The sequence below is a fragment of the Cryptotermes secundus genome, unplaced genomic scaffold (genome assembly GCF_002891405.2).
Source record: "Cryptotermes secundus unplaced genomic scaffold, Csec_1.0 scaffold632, whole genome shotgun sequence".
Taxonomy (NCBI): domain Eukaryota; kingdom Metazoa; phylum Arthropoda; class Insecta; order Blattodea; family Kalotermitidae; genus Cryptotermes; species Cryptotermes secundus.
Genome location: NW_019738356.1, coordinates 1,156,816 through 1,174,731, shown reverse-complemented (window position 1 = coordinate 1,174,731; position 17,916 = coordinate 1,156,816).

Below are 17,916 nucleotides of genomic sequence, written 5' to 3'. Positions count from 1 at the left end.
TCCCCCCCCCCCCCAGTACCAATTTTCCACATCACATAAATGTAATAATGTATATAAATTGTATATGAACATTGTATTTTTCTGTGGGCCTATACAAGAACATACGAGCTCACTAATGTTTCTGATGTTTTAAAAGTCTCTGCCAATAATTGTATTTTTATGGAATTCATCGGGCTTGAATAATATTGTCATGTTGTATTGTTGTGTACTGTATTTAATAATGTTAAGAAACAATTAATATAAACACAGGAAATAATAGTAAGACCATGTTTAACCGTGAAGAAGTTGTGGTCTTCTGTTTTTCTCTCTGTAATCTGTAAGAAGGACAGGCCAAGATGTAGCCAGGCTGTACAATATGTAGTGTGCTTTGTATGTGTGTTTCTGCATGCGTGTTACCCCCCAAGTGGTGTTATTATTGGCCCTTTTGATGGATGATTGCAGGGTAGAGGGGATGCTTAGTGGTGCTTGCAGTGAGGGAGGGTGTATCGATGTGAATATGCATGATGACGTGTCAATCCAATCACACGGCAACTGCAGTTGGGGCGATACCTTCCTAAAACAACTGTTTTGTGCTGCTACACAATCCTGAGGTGTTTCATGGGTACTTAACTGCTCGTACTTAACAACAGGAATGTCCTCTCGTTAACACAATTATTTGTCTGCGCAAAAAGAGAAAAAGGGGACCGAAGTAACGAATATTCTTCGATGGTCTAGTATTAAGTTTTCTTTTATTGTGCTAGGTGAGTAAGCAATATGGTGATTTTGATGAGTAGAGACAATTGATAGCGGGTTGTAAGGGAAGAAGGTGTGCTCAATAACCGGGAGTGATCATAAGCCTACGACCGCCTATCTTCTTGAAGGAGACAGGATATGAAGAAGGCCTATGAGGTCGGTCGAATGCCATTCCTACACAAAGGAAGCGTTTGTTTTCTGCTGAAAGGGAGTTGGCCTGCTGAGACATGGAGGGAAACACTTTTATTTGTATAGGAGACACTGGAAAAATAAAAAGATTATAGTAATTTTATATGAAGTTGAAAATGTTTTTATTATGTTGTTTGACTACTTAGCCGCAAGTACAAACGTGCAGGTCTCATGTCTGTGGGATCATATCCCGTTTAGAGTTTGTGCTGCCAACAGAAGTGTTTCCAAAAAAAATGTAAACTACAAGGTTACCAAGTCATGTTATGCCTTGGTGTTTGAACTCTCACTGAAAAGTGTAAAAAAAAAAGTGAAATTCCTAATCAGGGGATGACCTAATATGCTTCAGACTGATGGATTAATGGAGCTGTTTTTGTTGTTGTCTTTTATTATTGATGGAAAATTTTTGGTACAAAAATAAAGCGGCACAGGGAGGTGAAATTATTGGTGAGGTGGCAGTTGATGTTGTAGATAAGTTGAAAGTGTGCCCATCCTGTATGTGTATAGTGGGGTGAATTAGTAAAGACAAGTGAACGTTTAGCTGTCCTAGTCGTCTCGAGTGAGGTAATAGAAATCCTCACCACAGTTTGCCTGTTAGATAAATTTAAGTGCACAATCCAATATTGCTACAAGGTTTTCGTCCAAACCAGAAACGTTAAAATTTTTGTGGCACATGTTATTAATATTATAACAGTTTTTATTATGTAATATCATATCCGTTATATGAGTTTTCCTTTTAGTTCGTAGGCAGCTTTTGTATGCATAAAAGTTGTTTACCAATTTCTGACGAATATTGTTTAAGGTTCTCTTTTTGTTTTTTTCTAGTGCTTGCTTGTTAATAATCTCAATTCTTGTTTTATGTTCCCTTTGATCTGACCATGTTGCAAAAAAGCAGTGGATTATAGTAGAGGTATGTGCTTTAGTATTAAGTAGAAGTGTATTTGTTATTATGGGCGTGTGAAGAAGGGGTCAAAAAACTGAAGATCTCTGGGGCTCCTCTCATGAGTAGAGGGGTCATCCTCTTTCCTTTCGTTGCTACATTTTTTTGTTGACGCTGTGCATATTTGAGACACTACTAGGCGCAGGTCTGTTGACATAACTCGCCTTCCCTTCCCAAGATTTTGCTGAAATACAGCCCCTCGACTTTTACTGATAATCTCCTTAGCATCGTGACAATTTTTAACTGTTGTTTACTCAAGTATTGATCCAATATTTTGTATACTGGAGATGAGGAACCAAAAAGAAAACAAGTAAAGTATAAGGAAGTTTGTAAAGTTGATATTTGTAAATTGTAGTTGTTTGGTATTGAAGTAAGATGTGTAAATCTTTCGCCGGCAACATATCTCAGTGCAGTTACTAATGCTACCTTGTAGTTTGTCCAAATGTTTATCCAAGATCTAGCTGCACGCGTCAGTGAGTTTGGGATCTTTGTCCTCGTTTGTATTGCATCTAGGTCTAGGATGAACTATACTAGCTTTTTTATCTTAAAACACTGTCTAGACGCTTCTGTAGTGGTCTGCTTGCACTGTGTAGTTCACCGTATATGAGTAATGTTGCTGCTGATTGGTAGAAGGATGAAGGTTCTGAATTTGGCTGATGATCTCTTCTCCTGACCGAACCCTGTCGTCCCATTACAGCCGTTTGGATGGGCATGTGGGAGGCTGGCCAAGAGAAACATCCATTGCTGAATATAGTAGTTGTAATATTTGCTGATTATTGTTATGAAGTTTTTCTCTGCAGTTCAACCATTTTGAAGCTTGGGGCACAGGTTAGGCCTACTTGACTCAACTTAAGACTGATTGCATCAAAATAAATATTAAAACAAAAAGTTAATGGAAATGGGGGGGTTATGGGTCTCATTTTTTTTTATAATAGAAGTTAGAGAAGAGAACTTGTCTAATTTTACCTGCCAAGAGAAAAGAAAAAAGAGTAGACCGTTGAGAAGCAATTAGGTTAAGTATATTTTTCTTTGTAATTAGTTGGCTATTTCTGCTTGTTTCGCATTTATATTACGTATCAGTAAAAGCATGAAATCAACCAGGGATAAATGAGTCCTCCGTATGAAACTAAACACATCTTTTTGTGGGTTGATTAATGTATGCATGTGCACCATTTAGAGCAAGGCAGAGTTGTACTCTTGCTACTACGTCTTCTCCAAAGAAGAAAAGGCAAGATAATTAACCGTGGCCGCCTTGTGTCAGCCGTGCAAGCAGAAAACGTAGCACGAGTTTCGGGTGACTCCTATAATTCACCTATATACGCCGGATCTGCCTAACAGAACAGTTCAAGGTCCACCCGTTGGTGCATAGTATACCGCGTTATGAGACGCCAAATGGAATTCCTGCAAATCTTTCAGTTTCAAAATTATTGAGTACGCGCGGTAGTTTTCAGTATAAGGCACATTGTATAGTCGTATTTCATTCTTCGGCCGTGTAGAGCGAATTAAGGGCAGTGTGAACCCCCTCCGACCCTCAGTCACATCACAACATTCCTCGTGTTCACACTTTTCATTGGATCGTTTCGGTGGACTGGTAGCAAGAGTACACAGTTGGAGCGCACCCTGGTGGAATCTGATCGCCGCACCCTCATGTTTCTCTCTTCCTTTACGGGTCTTTCATCCTTCCTGCTGCATGTTTTTGCTGTTCAACATGGCCGGCCACTGTCTCACTCTGTAAACGCAGAACCGTATTGTAAATGTACAGGCGCCCATCCATGCCTGATTAATCAGTTTTAATGGCAAATTTTTTGGCCAGATATGTCTTCTGGGATGTGACGCCGTGTATAGTCTGGTAGACGTTTACCGATGTTTCGAAGGCATATGCTGCCTCCATCTTCAGGGTAAAATATTCCGAGCGTGGAGAGAAGTACCACGGTATGAAGGCTTATTCCTCTATACTGAATATGGGGGGGGGGCAGCACGCCCCACCGAATCCTTAGTAAACTTGTACCAGACCACACAGCGTCACATCAGAAGACTTTCATTAAATGCTCAAATATACTCTAGGTATTATTCAGATTTTACCGGTCTGATATGTGAGCTTCCGAGATTTAGGTTCGTGTGTCGAAGCTGTTCGACGTGTCGGCATACAGTGCACTCTGAAGATGGTAACTGCAATGTACTCCGAAAGGGGACAGCTGCTATACACGACCCCCCCCCAAACCCCGAAAGATGAAGTTTGTTTTACGTCATGTAACTGCCCGAAACAGTTGCATACATGGTATGACAACGATAATGTAGTTTGGACACCTCAGAAATATGAAGTGATACGGTTCTGTACTTACGTCGCTTGGTCACTTGCATGGTGTTGTGGTTGGTGGTAAGCACTGTCGCATGCTCACTTGCCATAGTTTTTTTTTAACAAGTCCATTCTTCAGAAACTAATATCAGATCGCAGAAATTGTACTGACAGATTCACTTACAGGACCATATACACTTGCCTGCATGCGAAGTGTGTGCATACACCGCGATGGAATCCTCTCAAGCAACCATAACAATCTTTTGAAGATTTAAAAACACAACAATTTCCAAGTAGCCTTAAGATGTCTAAATACATTTTTAAATCCAGTTTTTTCTCATGTGAATAAGGTAAAAAACTAGTTATCACTGTTACTTGTAAACAGTGGACAATAAGATTATTGTATTATATTATTGATGGCAGCGCGAAGGAAATTTTCAACGTTGTTACTATGTGTCATGTACTAAAAATGTTGACCAGTTTGTGAACCAGAAAGTGAAATTAACTATCTAGAGCCTTAACAAAACCCGTTGTTCATGTATGTTTTAGCAAAGAAAACAATCTTTGTAATTTGAAAAAATGATAATATTGTTTGTTGGTTGCTATTTGCCAGAACCATTGTGAAGTGTTTATTTTTCTGCAATGTGAATGTAAGATTTTTTTGGTTAGAAAATTTCCATCGCAGTTCAAGGGATATTGATAATGGTTCATCCTGTTACTGTAACTTAGATTTCTCAGGAGCCATTTTCCGAGGCCTCAAGATGGAAGTATTGGTCACCCCTGGCACACAGAAGCCAACCATGCCACCACATTCTTACCAATATTAACCTTAATTTTAGAAGAAAATATATACAATTCATGCATAAGGCTCCTCAGTTGTGTGATAAACCGAAATTTAAATTTCGTTCCTGAAAACATGCCCAATTGATGGGATTTGTTCTGTGCTGAAGTAGAGTTAGTTACGGGAGAGGAGCCGATGGTCTTGTCGGCAGTCGGGCCGACCCCTGCCGTATAGTCTGTCTTCACGGTTGCGCTGTTAAGAAAACTTTTCGTATTAGCTACTTAATTTTCGCGCATGTCAGTGTAGAGTTCCTGCAGTCAGACTACATACCAGGGGTGACCAGCACTGCCTCAGCCTGGCCTTATTGTGTCCAACAATCCATTGAAAACTCTTCTTAGTCATGATTGGAAGGGGATGGATGAGTGGTGGTGGCGGTAGAATGATGTACACTCACGTTAGAAATGTTAAGTTCCTTCCACAAAGAGAATGTGTTTGAGTGTTCAGTACTGATTGATAAATTTGTTCGTGGGGACGATTTTGTAAAGGCAGGATTTCCCGTATTAAAAAGCAAAGTGCTTCTTTGTTATTTGTCGCTAGAATAAATATCTTGGCGGAAACACATTCCAAAGAAAAAAAAAGAAAATGTTGAATCCTGTTACCCCCATCTTTATACTCGGAACTCTGAATTTATATGTTGTACTTTAAAGAAAATGATAAAAAAATAAAAACAAGTTTCAAATACACATAAAAAATGAACCGTTGCAAAGATATTGTGCATATGTTTAGTTTTGTAATTCAGTGTGAGCGAGAAAGTTGATAATCGTTCAGCGTAGTTTGTCCAGTATTTCCTGCTCTTGAGTTTTTTGTTTCATTATTTTCTCAGAAGTTTCTATTTTTCCATAGGAAGTTTTTTCTTGTTATTACTATGTGTGCCTAGTCATAGAGTTCAGGTCAATTTTACGAAATAATAATAATAATAAAAAGCTGTTGTGTTGTTCCATGGATATAATATTAAAAAAAAAGGGTTGTAAGGACGTCAACCTGTTACCACGCGTCCCCGGGTGGTGTAAACTAAACCCGTCTTATTGAAACCTATGCCAGCAATTCGTTATTATTTTTGTGTGCTCGGGATTTAAAAGGGGGAGCTGTTGATACTGTATTTTACATTGTCTGAGGGGTAAAATAAAAAAGAACCAATTGTATTATCTGTAGAGAAAGAATAAGTTAATTTTTTAAGGCTTCATTCGAAATGCACGAAATTACTTAAGATTTTTAAGATCTCGCAAACATTGCGAGTTGTTTGTTTGGATGCAGGCAAATGTTAAAAAAAAAAGGACACACTTCAGGAGAACGTCTTACATTAGCGTGCATTTCGGATATCGCCCCCCCCCCCAACATGTGACAGCATGCATGGAACATTGTCTCATTATTAATGTTTGATTATTTTTTTTTAGAAAAAATGGCAATTATTTGTTGTATACAAATTGTGCTTATTAAAATAAGCATTTGAGAAGAAGGCTTCTTTCCTGCCTGAATAAGTGACAAGGCTCAAGAAGGCAAAAAGAAAAACCCACAGCCCACACCCGGTCGTGCTGACCTGATTGCTGCTGCTACTGAAATGGACCTATCGTCCACATAAGATTTTTTTAAAGAAGTATGTTTTTAATATTATTTCAATAGTTCTCATTTTTGTTTCGTTTTTGTCTTTTAATACAAATAATAATTTATGAATATGATTTTTTTTAAACATGATGGTTTTTATAATTGTCTTTCATATAAGTTTGTTGACAGATTGTATTACGGCGATATTCAATAAAATATTTTGTTTGCTTGAAATGTATTTAGTCCAGCAGTTGTTGATTTTCATTTGATGTAATACCCACAGAAGTGATCCACGGATTACAGAATTCTGAGCAGGACTTGGTGACAATCCGCTTCCCCTGAGATATATGTCCGCAAGTGCACCCTTAATTTTTTTAATTCGCTTAGTGGGGGTGGAGTCCAACTGGGTCCACTCGGCACGGCGGCCACTGATCGGGCTATTGTAGCCTGCCCCGGGTGATTATGATGATGGAGAATTTGGTGGAATGAAGATTGGCAAGGGAAACCGAAGTACTCGGAGAAAACCCGCCCCAGCGCCACGTCCACCACAAATCCCACTTACAGACCCGGGATCCAACTCGGGCCGCCGCGGTGGGAAGCCAGCGACTAACCGCTTGAGCAAGTGCACCCTTCGTTGTCATTGTTTCTCGTGTGGATTTTTTTTTTTGTGATCTAACGCCGTAGAGTCTGGTATATTTACGTAAAATCCCATACTGTGCTCTTCTTTATCAACGGTGGCAGTAGCTTACTCCTAAACGTTTGTAACGATCTACCAGACTATACGGTGTCACCCCAAAAACTGTTATATTGTGTATGTTAGAGAGAGAGAGAGAGTACAATCAGACAGTGATCCAGGCGGGTATTTCCAACACGATGAAAATCAAACTCTCCACGCACTGAGATCATGTTGAACACACACTTCTCTTTGCTCAGTCTGTACAGCGACGGGCTACGGGCTGGTGGACGGCCTTGGAAGCGGGGTTCGAGTCCCTGCTGGGACAGGAGATTTCTTCACAGCACCCAGCCTCCTATCTAATTGATACAGAGGGTAAAGTGGTCGGGACTTATAGCTGACTATTCACCATTCAGTGCTGAGGTTAAGAATACGTGGAACTGTACCTTCATTCCCCGTACGTCTTCATGGCGTTGTCCTTAATTAAGCACAAGGATAACTTTACCTCACTTTTACCTTTAAGGCTGCCAACCATAGGTATTACGTACCCTCAGAAATGTTTTTGCCTTAGTCACCGTGTAACGTCAAGTCTGGATGCCCCCTCTACGTGTTAACCGTACTTCCGCGCATGTGCGAAGAAATACGGCAAGATGGCGTCCATAGAAGTTCGTAAGTAGGTAAGGTAGCAATGTATAATGTAATATTTCGTGAAGGAAAACTCAGAGCTGACTCCTGGACACCGAAAACGTGGAGTTCGAGAATGGAGCATTTTAAATCTCAGGTAAGTGGTGTATTGCATTCAAGGATAGGCCTCTTGCAGAACAGCCTCCCCCACGATTACAAACCAATATGAACTCCAACAACAGATTTGAGCAGCTTAATAAGAGAACATCATTGTCTGTGAGGTCCACTGGTTGATCACGAAATCATTCCCTTTAGAAAACTAAACGCAAGGCGTTGTCCAGGATGTCAGGCGAAATAAGAACCATGCTCATAAAATATTGTAAAGAGAAGGTAAAGCTATCCCTGAAAGAGGCCGTAAGACGTTGAGGCTCCAACATTTTTTGGACAGTCGGCTCACAGATGGTAGGGTTTTCAGCTGTACGCGCCGGCCGTCCTTTATCCTTTGATCATGGACTTTGAGACCCGGGACAGTTTCGGCCTGGTTTATTCACCGTAAACTGCTTCTAACATCTCTAATGTTTCTACAGTCTTTCGTGAGACGGAATAGCGCGGTCTGTATAGCGACTGGCTACAGGCTGGACGACCGAGGAGTCGGAGTTCGAGTCCCGGTGGGGGCAAGAATTTTCTCCACCTCATCCAGACTGGCTCTGGGGTCCACTCAACCTCCTATGCAATGGGTACGGGGGTAAAGCGGCCGGGGCGAGAAGCTGACCACTCAGCTCCAGCTAGTTCCAATTCAAGAAAATGTGCATCTATACATTTACACCCCCATACGCCTTCATGAAATAGTGCTTAATTATTTAAGCATAGGGACAACTTTCTCGGTAGCGTAGTTGGTTGAGCCACTAAGCTACAAGCCGCAAGGTTGCGGGATCGAATCCCGATGAGGTAATTGGATTTACTCAATTTACCTAATCCTTCCAGTCGCACGCATTATGGCCCTGGGATCGACTCAGCCTCTAACAGAAATGAGTACCAGGAATATTCTTGGGAGTAAAGGGCGGCCGGCTCGTAGGGCTAACAACCTTACCGCCATCTATGAGCCGATTGTCTAGAAAATGTGGGAGCCTCAACATCTCGCAACCCCATGGGCCTCCACGGCCTGTTACAGGGATAGCTTTCCCTATCTTTTTTTTAAAGGGACTTTTTTTTGGCCAATTTACAATCTACCTAACCGTAAAGGAAGTAACAAGTAAATGTGATATATCACCTTTATCTTTTAACACAAAAATTCGCATTCCCTTTCTGTTGCCTCGTACGCCCCATTTTGCGTCTGGACAAAGCTGGCACACAGTGATCTAACGAGCTAGTGTTCCAACGAATGCTGGACGCAACTTATCCAATCTTTCCATATGAACGCTGCCTTGTTGCGTCACCTAACATTCCAAGTAACAGCGCGAAATTAAAAATGAGTCTCAAAACTTATTTGCCAGATATTTTATAGCGCCGAGTCGTAGGGTGAGAGATGGAATGATGAATTGGGAAGGATTTGGAAGGAAATAGCCTCTGTTTCCCTACTCTTTGACACCTTTCACTCATTTCTCGTGGCGGAAGTTTACGGCCAATGTTAGTCTAGAGTAGCGTCGAACAGTATCATGATACGGAAATAAGCGGTCGTGGCCTAACCAAGGTACTGTCCCGGAAGTTGCCGACTGAGATTCGAACCCAAAATCTCTAATACAAACACCAACTGCACCAAGACGTGAGACAAAATACGCAGTCTTTCTTCATTCGTGATTCGTCAGCATCATGACTCAGACCGGTGTGCGGCGGTTTTCATAATCTCATTCGTTTCAGCTGTGCTCCTTTCTTTGCGTCATGTCGCAGACATCGTGTCTTGACGCATGCCGGTGTGCGGCCTTTGCTGCTTCGCGAGTTCATTAAGAAGCTGAGATGTACGGCACAGAATGACTGCAGACATAACAAGCCACTGGCCTTGGCATTTTTTTTTTTTTTTTTGCGACTTTAAAGTAATCCGATTTGATTCCGATGTTTGAATCTGTTTGAATTTAAAATATTTACAACTGCATCTCCGTGGAGTTTGTATTTAATTAACCTATACGTTGGATTACTCGTTTATTTACAGACCAACAACTTCTAATTAACGTGTTTTACAGAAATACAGAGTTTCTTGGAAGAAAAACAAACCCAGCTAATGAGGTTCTCAACCCACTCCAGGTTGGAGGAGACTTGGAAGTTTTGCTGCTTAAGCAGTTCTTGTCATGACGTGTCATTTTATTTTATATAGTAAATGTTCCTTATAGCGATATACTTGGAAATGTTGTGACGGTGTTAAATATAGTTATGATCTGGAAGAGTGACAAGTTTAATTGGAATTACGCTGCCAGGACTTGTGTCAAGACGGCTGTGAAATGAAGGTTTGTTCTACTTGGAAGGAAATGCATTATTGAAGATGAGAAGGAACCTCGTTTGCTTCTTGTATAGGAGACTTCGCATAAATCCTCAACATTATGCTGAAGCATGAACAGAATACATCAACCTTATACGTCACCCCTCAATGCCTAGCGTGAAATGGAGGGGAGGAGGCGTGATGGAATGTAAAATACAGATTTCTTATGATTACTCTTTGCTTTCGTCAACAAGGTTACCGTCACGTGAAAGACGATCTTTTCAGCCTTTACTACGTATGAGTCTTGACACATGGATTCTTTAGATGGGGGATCGGTCCATCGTGAGGCCGCTACCGAAACAGGACAAGAAACGCACGCTGCAGCCAATCACAGTGGCCCCGTGATCTGAGGCATGAACTGTCTTCGCTCGCCCGGACACTGGGATCTTAGGTTCGAATCTCACTCAAGGCATAGATGTGTGTCTGCGTTTATTCTGTGTATGTAGCGGTCTTGCACCGGGCTGTTCCCCCGTCCAAGGAATCCTACCGACTGTCTAAGATTAAGAAATTGAAGTGAAATGAAACATTTCACGGATGCCCTATACTCCAAATGGGAGCAACAGGAAATACATAGATGCTCCACGTGGGTTGCAGATGTGAAAGATGGTGCGTGCCTTAAACTACAGGGCTAGTGGGGATTAGCTAAAAAGGCCAAGGTAAAGTTGTTCCTGTGCTTGATTAATTAAGCACTACGCCATGAAGGCGTATGGGGGAGTGGATTTATAGATCCATATTTTCTTGACTTCGGCACTAGTTTGAGGTGATTGGTCAGCTTCACGCTCGTGCTACTTTACCCCAGTGGAAAGAGCTCCCGGTAGTCACTGGGTAGAAGGTTGGATGGACCCCAGAGGTGGTCTGGACGACGTGGAGGGGAGAGAAATTTTGACCCTTCCGGGACGAGAACTCCAACCCCTCGGTCGTCCAGACCGTAGCCAGTCACTATACGAACTACGCTAGCCTTTTAAATTCAATTCAAAGTCTGGACATAAATAATATATTTACAGTTTTGTTTATCGAATTTTGAACCTAAACAGCATTTTTCTCTCTCTAAAATCAGTGGTACACGATACCGTGTCGCGAGTGAAGTCAATGTGTAGCTCCAGGTTCCAGGTAGGCAGAATACAGAGGCTTGAGCTGAAAAAGAAAATGTTTAATAGGAAAGACTCATAATAATATAAAGAAACACTGTGATACAAATGCTCAGCATTGATCTGAAACAAAAAGGAGAAATGGGCAAAGAATTTAAGAAGGAAAAAGGAATAGAAAGGCCTGTATTCGAAGCCGGACCCCGCCGTCCCGCCTCTTCTTCATTTTCACAATTCTTGAATGTCTTCGGATTTCGGGCGAACATGACAATAAGCAACGGTTAATGAAGACCAATAGGAACTCTGTTATTTTTTTATTGTTTTTGGAAGGGAAATTTTTATAAATGTTCTATCCAACTTTTAGGTATATATACAATCAAAATATGATAAAATATAACTCGTGGGGCACGCGGTAGCGTAGTTGGTTGAGACACTGTGCTACAAGCCTAAAGGTCGCGGGTTCGCTTCCAGATGAGACCATTGGATTTTTTTCACTTTACCTAATTCTTCCAGCCGCACTATGACCATGGGGTCGACTCAGCCTCTAACAGAAATGAGTACCAGGAATCTTCCTGAGGGGTAAAGAGCGGCTGGCGCGTAAGACTGACAATCTCACCGCCATCTCTGAGCCCATTATCTAGAAAATGTGGGAGCCTCGACGTCTCACAACCCTATAGGCCTCCACGGCCTGTAACAGGGATAGCTTTACCTTTAGCTGAATTATAACAAGTTTAATTTCTGACTCGTGTGTCGTGTGGCAAAGCCAGCCAGTATGTGGTCTTCCTAAGGACAGTTCTCCATTTACAAATGCAAAGGTATCATTACGTATATTAACGTCATGTGCCCATTTTGTTTGGCCTAGGAACGGCATGTCAGACCGCCGCAGTATATTTTCATTTAGGACTACACCCTTGGGAGTACGCGTATAAAGGAGATGAGGTTAGAAAGTGTTAGCAAGAGGAAGAGAAGGTACAGAGCGTAGAAGAGGTGTACATTACGGCAGTGACTTTGAAAAGAGATTTACACAGTCAAGGATACGTAAAGGAGCAGGGCAAAATAAAACTGACAGCGACAATTAAGTATGCGAAAAGAGGGATAAGTAGAGGAAAAAACACAGACTCATTAACAAGAGAAAATCAACTCCATGAAGAAGAGCCTTTAAGCTGATTGTCGCCAAAGTAGTCAAACAATTCTTATAGAACCCAAAGGTGCTCTACTCGACCCCTCTCCTCTTAGTCAGACGAATATATATGGGATTTAATGCACTCACGATATGAAGATTATTGCTGTCTTCTGGGATGTGACACCGTGTAGTCTGGTCTTTATTTACCAACAAGATCTTATGTTCCCTTATATATATCACTGACCGTTTTTTTCCAGCGTGGCTTACTCATATACACTGAAAATGGAGACAGTAGGTTCCTTCTAAACTTTGATTAAGTCTACAAGACTACACGACGTCATATACCAGAAGATAGTACACCTCAGATGAACCCAGGCTATTCATTTTAATGTTACCGTCTCATCTATTATTATATCTTTCAAATAGACTCTTCCCTTCAGAATTTTTGTGTTGTATTTGCGCATGCGTTTCTTAGTCTCTCCTCCTCTGTGACAAGTGTCCGGTTAATCTCTCTCTTCCTGAGTCGATAACCCTAGTGGATATTGCAAATCATGAAGATTGCCGTCTTCTGGGATTTTTCGCTCTTATAGTCCGTTGGAAAGTTATAAAGATTTCGGAGGAACTCACTGCCTCCATCTTCAGGACCCCGAAGCATCGAATCGAGAGTAGGAGTACACAACGTTGTTCCGAGGCAGACTTACCAGGACACAGGCTTCATATGCTTATTATTTTTGCTGTATAAAAACATAAAAATTGGAATATACAAAACTATAATTTTGCCTGTGGTTCTGTATGGGTGTGAAACTTTGTCTCTGACATTAAGGGAGGAACATAGACTGAGGGTGTTGAGGAGAATATTTGGACCGAAGAGAGATGAAGTGACAGGAGGTTGGAGAGAACTGTATACTGAGGAGCTGCATATATGTATAATTAGAATGATCAAGTCAAGGAAGATGAAGTGGGCAGGGCATGTAGCACGAATGGGGCGAAGAATGCATATAGGATATTGCTCGGAAAGAAAGAAGGAAATGACCATTAGGAAGAGCAAGACATAGGCGTGTAGATAATATTAAAATGGATCTTAGATATGGAGTAGTACGGATTGGAATGATCTGGATCAGGATAGGAACCAGTGGAGGGCTCTTGTGAACATGGTAATGAACCTTCGGGTTCCATAAATTGCTGAGAAGTTCTTGAGTAACTGCACAACTGGCAGCTTATCAAGGAGGGCTCACCTCTATGAAGTTATTAATTGTAAATGGTGTGTAAGGATGCAGTATTGTGCCACATTCTCTTAAGAGGACTAAATTAAAAATCTGAAGATACCAGTACCTTCTGAATTCGAAACATGGATACCGCCACATTCGGGTTGATGTTGTTTATTTATTTGAGGTTTATTAAACGACACTGCCTGGTAGTTCAGGTTATATTGCGTCGAATAACAGGCTAATTATTGAATAATTATTTGGGAAGGATGTGGTTGGGAGCTGTCCTGGCCTAAGTTAAGGTAACATTTGCCTGAAGGGAATTAAACCATGAATAAACCCCTGTAAGGATTATCCAGTGTCTGAGCCGAGTTTCGAACCAAGCACAACTCAAAAGCGAGATAGGCTTGAAGCTAACAGGGAAGGAACTGTTCGTGATTTGAAGAAGTGACGCAGTTGATTAGGCAGTGCAGGAACTCGCTCGGGCCAATGGACGAGGCGTCACAATCTCCTGTTGCATGTTCCATTCACGGTTCGGGTTGGGCGGGATGAATGGGAGGCATTTCGCCAGGGCTCTGCATCCGGACCGAGCTGCTGGGTCCAGGACGTCGCCTCTCCGTCACACACATTCACATTGCTATATTTCTATCTCACTCCTCTCTCGTTCGCTCTATCGATCGATCTCTCGCCCTGACTCGCCGCCGCCATCTTCTGGCGAGTCTCAAAACTAATAATATTAGGTAGAGGTTGCCGGACTGTTTACAATAAAGGCGGAAGAACTGATAGAGAACGGGCCGTTCTGTAGAAATAAAAGTAGGAGTAATGACAGTACAGGATGAACCATGTAAGCCCAGTTCCTTTCCGTCCTTAACGCATTACGTGTGTATTTTATATGTAGTGTGATTACCAGGCTCGGATTTTGATGACATGTCACCTTTTTTTCCTTGTATCCTATGCGATGCTATTAAATATATAAATCTCGGATATGAGCTGCTGGTTACAGAAATGTAAATTTTATAGGTAATTTTTTAAATATTTTCAAGTCACCAAAATCCGGGCCCTCCATATTACATTTTAGGTCATTTTATAGGTCATTTTTTAAATATTTTCAAGTCACCAAAATCCGGGCCCTCCATATTACATTTTAGGTCATTTTATAGGTCATTTTTTAAATATTTTCAAGTCACCAAAATCCGGGCCCTCCATATTACATTTTAGGTCATTTTATAGGTCATTTTTTAAATATTTTCAGGTCATCAAAATCCGGGCCCTCCATATTACATTTTAGGTCATTTTATAGGTCATTTTAAAATATTTTCAAGTCACCAAAATCCGGGCCCTCCATATTACATTTTTGGGTCGTATTTTAGGTCATTTTATAGGTCATTTTTTAAATATTTTCAAGTCACCAAAATCCGGGCCCTGGTGATTACCCTACACTGTCCAACCCAACAGACATATCACAAGAGTTACTTAACCGCTCTTACTCATTGATTGATGAAGAAACAGGGGGTAAAATCATGGTAGAAGTGAGAAAGAGTTTATTTCGCTGATATGAAGAACGTCACTTCGTCGAAAAGTTTCCCTATTTCCCCTGTTCGTCCTTTTCGAATCATTAATCAGTCAGCTAGTCTGTCCTGATGTCAAACATCCATCTGAGGCCCAAAATCGGATCTATGTTACTGTCAGATTGCTGTGGGTTTGTTGGTGTGGGGCCTCTCTGATGAGAGAATGGGTCTGTCGTCCTGCTGTTTGTCCTCGCCAGCGCAGTCATTCTTGGGTCCGCGTTCCGCAGGACTTACTGACCATATTTTACTGACTCAGATTCTAGACCCGCCTTCCCCCCTCAACCTGGAGGCCTAGCTCCATATATTTATATTCCCCAGGAACAATGAGTCCCGGTCATACTCCCAGGCACAGGGTTCCCTTTGCGTCGCCTCCTATTACTCTGGCTTAAAAAAGTGAACGCAAGCAGGATGCAGTCTTATGAAATTTTCCTGAGGAAGGCCAACAAAGTTAAAACTCTGTCATTAGCTAACAAAAGAGTTCCAGTAAACTGAAGTTGGAACAACTAGTTTCTGTGTCAGCCGATATGAGGTAGACTGCTCCGCCAAGCAGTAATGAGGTTGGGTAGGAAGGTAACGTAATACTGGATCTGACTACTTTTATTTGCTACTCTGCGGTGATCTGGATACACAGAGGAACTTCTAGTGCACTCTGTCCATCTTGTTTGCTAGTGAGCGGAATTGAAAGTACATTTCAGTTTCTTACCGCCGGAGGGCGGGGCACCATGCTACAAGCCGGAAGGTCGTGGGTTCGATTACCGAAGAGGTCATCGGATTTTTTTCAATCGGCCTAATCCTTCCAGCTGCACTATGGCCCTGGGGTCGACTCAGCCTCTAACAGAAATGAGTACCAGGAATTAATTAATNGGGGGGGAGGGGGTAAAGGGCGGCCGGGCGTAGGGCTGACAAATTTGCCGCCATCTATGAGCCGATTATCCAGAAAATGTGGGAACATCAACATCTCACAACCCTATGGGCCTCCACGGCCTGTTACAAGGATAGCTTTACTTACTTTACTTTTACCGATGGAGGGCGCCACGGGTATCCACATAAAATGTATGCGACCTCCATAAACCGTGGAAAATTGCATCATGAGTTTTGCAGGCTGTTACAGCGGAGAGGTTGGTCGGTTGCTTACTGACTGACAAGCAAATTGTCTGTGGCTGGGTAACAAACTCTACTCAGTCTATTGTGAGAACGATGCTGCATAACGCTCAGTTAATGGCATACACTTTTGCGTCATCATTAGAAAGTTACTGAATTATTTTTAATATAATTCCCGGTGTTCATACGCCGGTGGGAAATTCAGACATACGTGCACGGGAATTTTCTTCGGTAACGTTGCCTGCACAAGGTATGACGTACCCTGGTTCGTAAAGTGGATGGATTTTGTTCAGTGCTGTACTAGGTGAGTCGATTGTTTCTTTACCTAAGTTCCTGTTCTTATCTGGCACTACAGACAAATGCGGCCGAAGAGCTCCCGACTTCCGGCTTTTGGAAGCGTCTATAGAAAAGAACAGCATTGTCTTTTAGGGCGTGACGCCGTGCAGACGTTTGCTGTCGCGTCGGAGGAACCTACCGCCAACATTTTACGCGCGAAGTGTTAGTTAAGAATATATCCAGTGAGCAGAGCTATACACTTCATTCCGAAGATGAAGTACGTTCCTCCGAAACGTCGTGAAATTCTACCGGGATACACAGCGTCGCATACCGAACGACAAAATCCTTCATAGTAACTGCCATGAGAATCCGAAATCCGGCATAGTTTCCCTGCAACTGGAGGTCATTCTAGTTTCTGCTAGGGATACTTATTTGTTGCTCGGCTAATCCTTTCATCCTGTACTATGTTCCTCCGAAACGTCGGCGAACTTCTGACTATGCTGCATCACGTTCAAGGAAGTGATAGGGGGCCAGGCGGTAACATAGTTTGTTGAAGCACTCTGCTATAAGCCGGAAAGTCGCGGGTTCGATTCCTGGTGAGATCATTGGATTTTTTCAATTGACCTAATCCTTCCAGCCGCACTATGGCCCTGGGGTCGACTCAGCCTCTAACAGAAATGAGTACCAGGAATCTTTCTTGGGGGAAGGCGGCCGGCGCTTAAGGCCTCACCGTCATCTGTGAGCCGATTGTGTAGAAAATATGGGAGCCTCGACGTCTCACATCCCTATGGGCCTTCATGGCCTGTTGCAGGGATAGCTTCACCTTTTCTCTTTTATAGTCTTCATGGTCACCGATGTGAGAAACTCAGTTCCAGAAGCTACGGGAAATTGATTGCAGGTTGATGAGGTGCCTGTGGGGATTCCCGAAGGACCGTGCGGTTTGTGTTAGGAGTGAGAACCGCAGTTCTGCCAATTGTTACAACAGTTGGACAGCCGAATTAGGATCCGTAGGATGAGGACAAATCACAACCTCACGAAGTTTTGTATTGCTTTTCTTGTGTCACACCGAAACCTCGGGGGAAATCAGTCACGGGTATATGGGAACAAGATGACTTGGGGACGAGGAGGATGCGGCAACTTTCACCTCAATAGTTTGCACGCACAGCAGATTCTATTGTCGTCTTAGGCATTGTCCTTACAGAACAGGGTTGGGCAAACTTCGACATGCAAATAAATAGATGTGGCCATTCAGGG